The 12,453-nt window shown below is 30.8% G+C and overlaps 1 long non-coding RNA gene across 1 annotated transcript; it reads left to right on the plus strand.

Annotated features, from left to right (window-relative positions):
* The first annotated feature begins 4,954 nt into the window (after nucleotides 1–4,954).
* On the plus strand, nucleotides 4,955–6,496 carry LOC123272792. Its single transcript, XR_006511166.1, has 5 exons — nucleotides 4,955–5,073; nucleotides 5,162–5,321; nucleotides 5,417–5,630; nucleotides 5,718–5,903; nucleotides 6,296–6,496. It is a non-coding gene; the product is annotated as an uncharacterized LOC123272792 (long non-coding RNA).
* The last annotated feature ends 5,957 nt before the right edge of the window (nucleotides 6,497–12,453 follow it).

A 12,453-nucleotide genomic window follows, 5' to 3' on the forward strand; every position in this document is an offset into this window, starting at 1 on the left:
CTAAGGCATTGGAAACCCAAGAATCGTGGAGAAAAGCTGGACCAATATATCGACTGAGTGCCCTACGAGTAGCTAGTGCCTTCCGTACTATTTCAGAAGAAGCAGTGTGCGTCATTGCCGGAACCCTACCTCTTAGAGTTCTAGCAGAGGAAAGACGAGCCCTTTACTAACGAAATAGGTCAACTCCACTAAGCCCTGAAGAACTTAGAATTGAAGAACGGCAGAACAGCATAGGCTGATGGCAACTACAATGGGATGCTGCAGAGAAGGGTAGGTGGACGCACCGTTTTTTACCTCGGATCGTCATTGGGCTTGACCGGAATCACGTCGAGGTCAACTACTATATTACGCAGATGTTGTCGGGACACGGGTTTTTTCGAGAGTATCTACACCACTTTAAGCACGATGACTCTTCGGAGTGCCCATCTTGCCCAGGTGTTGATGAAAATGCGGAGTACGTCTTCTTTGTATGCCCTCGTTTCGATCCATAGCGTGAAGAGTTGGAGAGGATCCTGAACCAGAGAATGCAACCAGATTCACTAGTGGAAGCAATGTTGTCATGAGAAGCTACCAACACGTTTGCAACAGAAGTCCTCAAAGAATTGCGTTCCACCGAAAGAAGAAGTGCAAATATTAGAAGATAAATGGAAGGTAGTTAACACCTCAGCCACCAGAAGGAAGAGCAGTAGCTTGTTCCTCCCCTCGCGAAGTAATGCCTGACAGCGTTTCCTATGAGAGATTAGAGGAACGAAGAGAAGGGGTTTAAGGTTTAGTGAGTAAGGGCATTAGCGTCGAGTTTTAGTATGATGCTGCGTCGAGTCTTCACATATCACATATAAGTTAGCGGATTATTATTAATAAAGCGGATATGTTAATAAAAGTGTATGTAATAAAGCGAAGCCGGTTGACACACAGTTGGACACACAGCCAGCACTGAGAAAGCGGTGAATTACTGCACAAATAACACAAATTATCTAAAACAGACTAAAAATTACATAAGCACAATTTATTAAAGCGGATTAATAATCAATTAAGCGAAAAAGCGGAATTTTATAACACAGGCGAATTGATTTAGCGGGATAGCAAAGTGTTATAGCGTTATAGGACTCAATGGCGTTGTAGCGAAAGATAATAATCATAATGCGTCTTCTTTCTCGTTGACTTGAGAAAGAAGGCTGATTGCGCATGTTTGCGGAGCGATTAGCAAATCACAGCTTCGAGACATGGCGTGATCGGTCGAGCTTACTTTTGCGCAGGCGATTAGTTCAAGCGGGAACTAGTGGTTGACATGTGCGGCTCGTGATATTGGAAGTCCCCAAAGGGCTACTTCATCGTGGCTGGGCCTGTTTACTGAACAATGACGGTTGACCCTAAAGGCCATCCCTGCAACTTCCTGCTCATTTTGTACTTAAGCGCTCAAAATTATACATTACGTTTTTGAGCTCTTCAAGCTCATGAATATAATATGTGTGTTATTTCGAGCTCTTCGAGCCTAAAAATCTGAATGAAGAATAAAAAAAAACACTCTTTTCGGTTTTCTTTCGACAACGATAACTCACGAACCAATCAACTGATTTTAAACGGGCTTGAGTCGATCGATGTGGTTTCTTGATCTTTAAAGCTGAGTGGATTTTGCAATTGATCGCTAGGGCCATTTAAAAGTAATTCCAAAATAACCACATTCCAAAAAAATTTTTTTTGTAGTTTTTTTGAGACTTCTCAAAATCTACTGGTTCGAATCGGTCTAAATGCTATTTGAAATCTAAGTTTCGTCAAGCCCTTTCGAATAGCACAAACCACGATGAAATCAGTCGAGTCGTTCAAAAGTTATGAGAGGTTTACATACGGCCACACACACACACACACACACACAGGACACGGCTGTTTCCGGAAGTACCTTCATCGCTTTAAGCACGATAATTCCCCAGAGTGTCCGTCTTGCCCAAGAGTTGCTGAAAATGCGGAGCACGTTTTCTTTGAGTGCCCTCGTTTTAACCCACAGCGTGATGAGTTAGAGAAGATCCTGAACAAGAAAATCACACCAGAGTCAATAGTAGAAGAAATGCTGTCATCCGAAGCTGCCTGGAACGCCACAAGCACGTTTACCACCGAAGTGCTTACAGAGCTGCGTTCCATTGTAAGAAAAAGGGCAAATGACATAAACTAGAAGGAAGGAAAAATAACACCTTAGCCACCAGAATGAATAGCAGTAGCTAGATCCTCCCATCACGAAGTAATGCCTGACGGCGGTTTCCATGAGGGATTAGAGGAAAGAAGAAAAGGGGTTTAGGGTTTAGTGGGTAGGGGCGTTAGCGTCGAGTTTTAGTATGACGCTGCGTCGAGTCACCACATATCCAGGCCGAACAGCTATGCCTGGAACCCGTAAAAGGGATTCCCCCCCCTAAGTAAAAAAAAATAATTAAAAAAAAAAAAAAAAAAAAAAAAAGACCATTCGGCAGTCGAAATGGAAGTAGATTTCATAATAAGTGTAAAAATCTATAAATTACTGCGATCGGAAACGACCGCGGCTTGTCACCACGATAGCGTTGCCAATTTACAATGGATCTTTATCAAACTCAACATACTTATTCTACAGATAGATACCGAGGTCAAGTTCGAAGATGAACTTAATCGGTCAAGTAATTTAGAAATGCCATGATTTTTCAAACTTAACATACTTCATTGACAATTATGATATTTCATTGATATCAATTTTTTAATAAAATATTTGTTTCACTGAGATGTAATTAAGAAAAAATGTGACATTCACAGACGAAGTATTCTGTCATAATTTACTGAATAATTACAATATTTTTTTAATGACGAAACATTACCTTTTTCGATGACCTGTTCCAAAAATTTTCTTTCTTTTAATTAAAAATTACAGAGATATTAATTGTAAAAAATAAAAATTATACAATTCATTATCAAATATTATCAACTTTATTGAAAATAGTTTGTTCATATGAAAATAAAAATAAACTTTGTTCAAGAAAATTATCCTTGAATCAAGAAAATTATTTATAAGAATATCCATGATCTTGTATTATTTTATTTTTAAATTCAAAAATGCTTGTTTGGATGTGCTCTAGCTGTTGTGTTTCACACCTAAATTTTTTCCTGTAAACAGTAAGGAATTTAAAAAGCAAAATGATTACATTCATTAATTATGTACTATCTTTACTTATTTATTTTATATCTTCCATTTTTATCAATTTTATCCGTTTATAATCAATCTTTTCAACCTTTTTTTCAAATCATTTTTTTTTTTATATTCATTCATTATTTTCTTTTTTAATTTATTTTATCATTATTTTTTTCATTTTCTTCATTTTTTTTTCTTTTATTTTATATATATATATATATATATAATTTTTTTTTTGAATTTATTAAAGTTCACTATTGAATAATTTAATTTGTATACCTTTATCATTATTCTTCATTTTCGCAATCTATTTCAATTATAATATTTGGTAACACAGCAAAATCTTGTGTTCCTAAAGTAATAGGAATAAGCTCAATAAATGATGTTGTATTAATTTCAAACCTGAAATCAGCTATAAAAGGATTATTAGTAAATGAGTCTGGTACTCCAAATCTGGCTATTGATCCACGGACGATGATTATTTGATGTAATTGAATCCTGTTGATAATATCTTTGAAATCCATACTCATACTCATAACGTATCTTATAACAACTCCTTCAGAAATTAAAAAAATAAATCTATCCTCATTTTCTAACCATGTTACTCCCATTATACGAGTTACAAATCCAATAAAGCTGTGAATAAAAAAAAGTGGTGAATGGCGAATGCTGAATAATATTAACAAAAATAATTTTCTTAATTTTTATTTTTTCGCCTTGTAATATGATCTATTTAATCAACATATGACTAGAAAATGATTATAAGTCTAAAAAATAAAAAATAATAACAATAATAATGATAATAATAATAAATTTCAATATTACTTACTTCGATTCCTGCCCATCAAGCGTTGTTTGTATTCGCATTTCATCATTTTCCGTGAAATTTATTTTTACCATTTTATTTAATTCTCACTTATTAATAATATCAAATATTGAAGTAAATTTGAATGTCAAACGTTTGCTATTCTTTGAGGTTAAAAAAAAGAACATCAAATTGTGTTGATGCTCGCAAAGTTTACTGATATGTTCACAAATTGAATTCATATAAAATATTTAATTATATAAACATATACCTATATTCTGATATTATAAAAAAAATCTAATCATATTGAATATTGTGTACAAAATAATCACGTATTTTTTTCTATTTATTATATTTCTCAATTTTTCAAATTCCGTAAATTTAAATTTATTTCCCGCAAAATTATAATACCGTCATGCCATCACCACATCTACTGCGCTACCTATATGCAGCTTATAGCTCACCCGCCAAACCATACTTATATATATTGTATTTAACTACGCATGGAGGCTAAGGTTATACACACATAAACATAAACATAGATTCGATGAGTTTTTACTTATACATTATAAAAAAATATACCGTAAAAAAAACTGTGAATTGTTACATAAATAATTTTAATGAGTGTACATAAATTCTTTAGATGTTTTAAAGTTAATCTCAAAGGAATACTTGCAATATTATTATCAAGTTATAGTGTAAACAAACCATTATTTTGTTTATATTCAATGCCTCAATTCACCGCATTTCCACGTGATTCTTTTGCAAGTCACGTGTTATTCTGTAGGTTACTTAGCAACGAGTAAGTAAATAAATTTAGTCATGTTTATTTTACTTTTCTTCAATTATTGATAAAAAAATAATTTTGAACCTCTTTTGTTTTAGTTTTATTGGATACAAAAAAAACAGATCAATTCGATTGACTCTTGATTGAATAGCTTTCCAGTTGATATCAATAAATTCATTTAATTTATTAGTTGAATTTTATCAAACATTTATATTAATCCTAAAATTGAAAAAACTTTAAAGCTACAAGAAACTAAAAAATGGGTGATGATCCTGAGAAAAAAATTAAATTAACCCCCTCGGCAGACATCGAAAAGCTTAGACCCGGTATAGCTTGGTAAGATTTATATATAAAAATAACAAATAAGTTAAATTTCAAAATTTTTTTTTCATATTGTTTTTTTTTTTTTTTTTTTTTTTTTTAGTCAATTGATCGGTTTTGTTGACGCTATTGAGTCCGAAAGACGTTATCCGGGGAAACGCGTATTTAAATTTATCCTAAACAATGGAGATGGATTACGTGTACAAGTGAATTGCTGGGGTGATGAAATTAAACGCTCAAAAAAGGAAGTATTGATGGATCATGTAATTTATCATTTCTATTTTTATAACAATTATTATTATTTTTCTTACAACTACTATTATTATCATTACTATTAATATAATTGTTATTATGACAGGTTATCTATTTAGAGAATGCCTGGTGCGTTAATAATTCAAATTACAATAAATCAAATTTCCACGGAGCGAAAATTCCTATTGGAACATACACCAATATTGAAAACTTAGGCTAGTACAATCAAGAGACGTGCGAAATGACACCTTCTGAACCAACTGTTCTTAATGAAATTCCATTAGATACGCTTGGAAACGCATTTTTGCCTTAGAAATTTAGTAAATATAATGAAAATGATTTTTAATTTAATTTAATTTTTTTATTTATTAATTTTTATTTTTAATAATTTCTTTTTTTTTACTTAGAAACTTCTGGTTTTGTAAAAACAAAAATGGAAAAAATTAACTCTTCAGATGAGACGTTCATTAAAGGATTTTTTACTATCACTGATGGTACTTTCAAGATGGGTGTAACCGTTAATGAATATAAAGATGATCATGACTATGAACGTGGAGATCATCTACTTTTGACAGGATCAATTCTTCATTTAAGTAAGTAATGTTTTATTTAAAACAATACTAAATTCTTTTACAGAAACATTTACGTTCAAGCATAAAAAAAATGACTTTAACTCAACATTCTGACGAATTTCACCTAACATAAAAAAAAAAATTAAAAAATTAAAACATTAAACTAATTAAAAATAACTTAAAATAAAATTAAATTCGAGTTTAAATTAATTAAGCTATTCTCGAAAGTTAAATTAATTCAATCTCAATACTAATAACTAATTTGAACTTATAAATAAAATAAACTAAACTTAAAATTAATCAAACCTTAGCTGGAACTTGAATTAAAACAAACTTGAATCTAACCAAAATTGACCTAAAATTGCGAATGATTGAAAATCTACGATTTTTTTATCATTATTTATTGCTTATAGAAAATGAAGAGTTTTCATTTGTAGTCGATGGAATGGCTGACATCCAAATAAAAGATCAAGAGAAAAAAACTTTGAGTTGGTTACTCCAAGGAAACAAGCGTATTATTCTCCAAAATTCCCACAAAAAGCCCAGATACGATTGATTTCAATTAATTATTATTATTTTTTTTTTATTTAATCTTGTCTATGTTTAAAAAATGATACACGTTAAAATTAATTGGAATATATATTTAATTTTCAATTTGTATTGATTTGGAAATCAATAAAATAAAAAATTTCTCACATATTAAAAACAAAATATTAAAGCAAACATTGTATGGTAAAAAAATTATTTTTTAATTTTTTAATTATAAAATAAAAAAAATTTTTAATTTATGATTATCATAATTAAAAATAAAAATTTTCAAAGTAAACTTGTAGGATGCAAAAACATTTAAATTTTCTAAAAGCCTCATTTTTAAAATTCTAAGAAAATAATTTTTAATCATCATACTGAAAATTTTTAAAATTCTAATAATTTCTAATTAAAAAAATTTTATTTTCCATTTTTTTACTAAATTTCAAATTAATAAGAGAGAAAAAAATTTTTATCTAATCTAACAAAGCTTACTCGATCCAGTAGTAACAAAACTCTGCTTAAGACTCCTCTTGTTCGAAATTGAAGTAACCTCCAGGATTTTTTTAATAGTCCCTCAATTACTCTTAGTCGGTGTGCTAGAAGTATCTGAGGACTTGATCAACTCCTGCAAATTTTCCGCAATACTAAGATGCTTTCCACCGATTTTATCTTTGAGATTAACAGTTTCAAGCTTGGCATGCGAAGTTCTTGACCTGTTCATTCCCCATCAGTTCCAGCAGCCCAATTATCCTCAGAAAAAAGTGAACTTCCAGAAAGACCAGATGCATGATGCGAGAAGTCAGCAAGTAGCCCTTGTGATAAACGCAAGTCCCGAGGATGGTGCAAAGTCTTTGAGACTCCATTGGGTCTTCGTTCCACTCGGGGCAATCCATAGTCTTCATTTCATTGAGTGCCCAGTCTATTCCAAACTGGGTATTCATGAACAGCTAGGCAGTGCCGACTATTTTTTCAAACTCACACTTCTCTCGCCTCGGGATCGTGGTTTTTATCTAGTGAACCTCATCATCAACTATGTTCTCGTATTTATTTCAACACAAAAAATAAAAAAATACATGTTACTATGAAGTGTATATAACATCTGAGTTATAATTTTTTAAATTTCATATTTCCAGACATGATCTACAATAATTATTATATTTATATTTTGAATATTCATTTCAATTTCATCATTAAGACTAATAATAATTAAAGAAGATTCCCATCTATAAAGACGCTCATCAGAAAATCTTGTATATTACTTTAGCTATGTAGAGGTCAGTTGAGAATGAATTTTGGAAATTTCTTCCCTTAATGTTAGTTGCGGGGGCGTTAATAAAAAGTTATCAAAAATGTAAACATTAAATATAAACTCAATACTTAAATTCTTTAACAATTTTTATAGCAAAATTTTGAAACCAAAGTAGCTCCAAAATGCCTCTGCTTTAATAATTATTGAACTAAATTCTAAAATTTTTATTTTTTTGAAAAATTAGGAACATTTAGTTGTTGACATAATTCCTGTCTCTTCTGGATTGCAATATGAATATTATAAATTTTTATTCATTAATTTCTCCTTAACTATTAGACTTTGAAAAAAAATTTTTGAACAAATGTTGCTTCAAAATGCCTCTACTTAAACAATAACTGAATTTTAATAAAGCTAAACTTAATTTTAATAATTTTATTAGCTTGAAAATTAAAAACAACTAACTACTGTTGACATGATTCTTTTATCTTTTTTATTGTAATATGACTGTTTTGAATTTTTTAAAATTAATTTCTCTATATGAGTCATTCCATATGAAATCGTCTCAAAAAAAAAAAAATTGTTGCCGTCTCATTTTAGATTTTGGTGTAACTTTGAGAAACTCTTCTCTAGGGTCCCAAAGAACAAAATTTACACGAGTTTGATTTTTACAAGCGCGTGTTTTCGCCTATTTAAATAAAGACTTTTAAAAATCGATATTTTTAAGGCTTATTAACTTTTACTGTGAAATTTTTCTGTTTGAAGCTATCTGCATGATCAAGATGGAATTCACAGTGGGAAAGATAGTAGTTTGAGAGAAAATGAAGATAATTGGCTCGGACGAGTCCTTTAAATTTAAGCAGCGTGCTGAAAATGAGTGTTTTTTAGTCATTTTTCGTGAATTTCAATCAACTCTAGCGTCTTAACTGTTGATAATTAAAAACTCATGCTCCGCGGGAATTAAGTATATATATCATAGACAAAATTCAGCCACAAGTTGACTTGAGCTGCCCACTCTTCATAGAAGAAAACTTTGCTCGAAGTTTTGAAATTAAAAAAAATTCCAATTTTCAGGTTATGAAACGAGCTTGTTGACTGCGCGATAAAAATCTGATACTCACAGAATCTATTGTTCTTACCTCCAACTTTAAACGACTACATCACTTGTTTTGTTATTTTCATTTTTAGTGCATGTGCGAGCCGTTTTTTTTATAGCAAAAATCAACTCAATTTTTTTTTTTTTTTTTAAATAACTGGTATTTTTTATCTCAATTTTTTGTCTATAAAAATTCTGTCTTCACAACAGAATTTTTATATATTTTCATGCATGCGTATAGAGATAAGCTTATTTTCAATATTTGACTGCATTGCATTGAAAAGTAAGTGAGAATAGACGTAAATTCAAACGAAAAATTAGAAATATTATTAATTATTAACAATATAAGTATACTCGAGAAGTAAATTCGAGTCCATAAGTATCAATTAAATTACTAATAACTTAATCTCTGTCACTTTCCAATTTATATATTTTTTTGTGATTCGATGCCGTCGATTGGAAAAGTAAGCAAAATGGAAAAGTAAACAAACTTCTTAGATTATCGGTGTCAAATTTCACGCATCAGCTTAACGCTATTGTTTCACTCACTCTTCGCTTGTCGCGTGCTTTCCCCGACCAAGTTAGGTTGCATGTTAGTAATTAAGCGGGAGAGCAGCGACATTTGGCCGTGGCGGATTTTTGAAGAACTTTAACTCTTTGTCTATAAAAGCTCAATTGTCATTGTTTCAGAGAGCGTTCTTTTATTCAGTTCGGTTGTTTTAGTAAGTTGATGTGTATTGTGATTTCTCAATTCTTAAAAAAAGTAATGGAGTGTTCGATTGGTTTATTGTTGAAAGAAGATTGTCATAAATTAACGTTTTCACGATCATCAGAGTTGATCGATCAAAATAATCTGAATGAACATGAGAAATACTTATTAACTAAACGAATTCAGGCAGTATCTTTCACAGATATCTGTACCTATCATTATAAAAAATATGTGACTTATTATTTTTCTTTGTTTGGAAAAAAAAAAATGTTGTGATCCATCAAGTGCTCATAAAAAACCTATTCTTAAGTCCTTGCGGGAAATAACTGTAGAGTTTTGTGAAGCAAATGAGAATCTTAACCTTATACCAGGCCGAGCACTTTGTTCACGTTGTATGGAAAATTTACGAAAACCGAAACAAATGAAAATTATGATGATATTACCGATACATTATCGCGAAATTTTGATGATCTTGGGGTATCTTTTGATCCTAAGTACGAAGTTTTAGATTCACTTAATAAAATTTGTTCAATCGTAGAAGAGTCACCAATCCCACCTATCTAAAAAATTAAGTATATCAAAAAGAACACGAACAATTGATGAAAAAGCCAATCACATACCAATTAAAATACGAAAACAATTAGAAGCTACTTTTGATGTTGTGGAACATGAAAATAATAAAAAAGACAATGATCATATTTGTTATAATGCAGACTATTTAGAGTTAATCGATGAATTGAAAATGAAATTTAAAGAATCTACAACGTTTGACGAGAAATATGAAATTTTAAGTTTATTACCGAAAAAGTGGACAATTTCTAAAATACAGTCAGAATTTGAATGTAGTGAATATCTTGTAAAAAAAGCTAAAACACTGAGGGCACAATACGGAGTATTAGCGAAGGCTCCAAAAAAAGAAAGTGGACGTCAGTTGAAAACAAAAATTGTTGAAGCTGTTATAAAATTTTTCGAAGATGATGATATTAGTAGATTGATGCCAGGTCAAAGAGATTGTGTAACTGTACGCGATAAGAATAACGGAAAGTCTAAAGAACAAAAACGTTTAATCTTATTTAATTTGAAAGAAGCCTATGAAAAATTCAAGCAAATTCATTCAAACTTAGCCATTGGATTCTCGTCGTTTGCTTCACTTCGACCGAAGAACTGTGTTTTGGCTGGGGCTAGTGGTACACATTCAGTATGTGTTTGTTTGATCCATCAAAATATGAAGTTAATGTTAATGGCGTGTAAAACTAAACTTACCTATAAAGAATTACTGAAAAAGATAGTTTGTAATGATAGCAGTGAACAATGTATGTTATATAGCTGTAAAGAATGTCCAGGCACTGATGTTATTGATTCCGATATATGTAATGAATGTGAATTGTCATCTGAAATTAATTTTAAGCAATGGGTTTCTACTGATCGCTGCAATTTATTAACTGTAGTTAAGAATGTCGATGAATTTAGAGATGATTTGAAAAGACAATTGACAACTTTAAAACCTCATCATTTTATTTCAAAAAAACAATTCGAGTATTTGAGATACCTGAAAGAAAATTTAAAAGACAATTCAGAGTGTATAGCATTAGTTGATTTCTCAGAAAATTATGCATGCATGGTACAAGATGAAGTACAATCGTTTCATTGGACAAATAATCAAGCTACTCTACATCCCTTTGTAATTTATTTTAAAGAAGACGGTTTACTTAAGACAAAAACTTTATGTGTGATTAGTGATTATCTTACTCACAATACAGTATCGTTTTTTACATTTCAATAAATTTTTCTCGATTACATTAAAAACAGTTATCCGGAGTTTAAAAAAATTTATTACTTCAGTGATGGAGCAGCCGCTCAATACAAAAATAAAAAAAATTTTATAAATATATGTCGTCATGAAGCGGATTTTGGATTAAAAGAAGAGTGGCATTTCTTTGCCACTTCTCATGGTAAAAGTCCATGCGATGGAGCAGGTGGTACGATCGAAAGGACCGTAAGAAGAGCAAGCTTGCAACGATCTACCGATGACCATATTTTAACTCCAATCGCAATGCACGACTTTTGTTCTAATCAAATTTCTGGTATAAAATTTTTTTTTGTATCAAGCCAGGATGTAGAAGCTGCTGAGACATTTTTATCTGAAAGATTTATAAATATAAATACAATAAAAAATACGAGATCATATCATAGCTTTCTACCAATTTCTCAAAATCAATTACAAGCGCGGAAGTATTCAGCTTCCGATAATTTTGATATTGTTAATATTGTAAAACCAAACCGTAAACGGTTGAATAAAAAATAATGTTCTAGTTGAAAAATTGTTCACAGTTACTGTCATTTTCGATAATAATTACTTCTAAAGACAATTTTACACCCCAAATATCCATAACTTTATTGAGACTAGAAAAATTTTAGATATTTATAGTTGTTTCTGATGGTAAGTAATTTTAATCCATTTGTAAAAACGTCCAGATTTTTGCTGTAAAAAAAACGGCTCGCACATGCACTAAAAATGAAAATAACAAAACAAGTGATGTAGTTCTTCAAAGTTGAAGGTAAGAACAATAGATTCTGTGAATATCAGATTTTTATCGCGCAGTCAACAAGCTCGTTTCATAACCTGAAAATTGGAATTTTTTTTAATTTCAAAACTTCGAGCAAAGTTTTCTTCTATGAAGAGTGGGCAGCTCAAGTCAACTTGTGGCTAAATTTTGTCTATGATATATATACTTAATTCCCGCGAAGCACGAGTTTTTAATTCTCAACAGTTAAGACGCTAGAGTTGATTGAAATTCACGAAAAATGACTAATCAGCAAAGTCGACTCATTTTAGATTTCGTCGTAACTTTGAGAAACTCTTCTCTAGGGTCCCAAAGAACAAAATTTACACAAGTTTGATTTTTACAAGCGCTTGTTTTCGCCTATTTAAATAAAGACTTTTAAAAATCGATATTTTTAAGGTTTATTAACTTTTACTGTGAAATTT

The sequence above is a fragment of the Cotesia glomerata genome, linkage group LG10 (genome assembly GCF_020080835.1).
Source record: "Cotesia glomerata isolate CgM1 linkage group LG10, MPM_Cglom_v2.3, whole genome shotgun sequence".
In the NCBI taxonomy this organism is placed as follows: Eukaryota; Metazoa; Arthropoda; class Insecta; order Hymenoptera; family Braconidae; genus Cotesia; species Cotesia glomerata.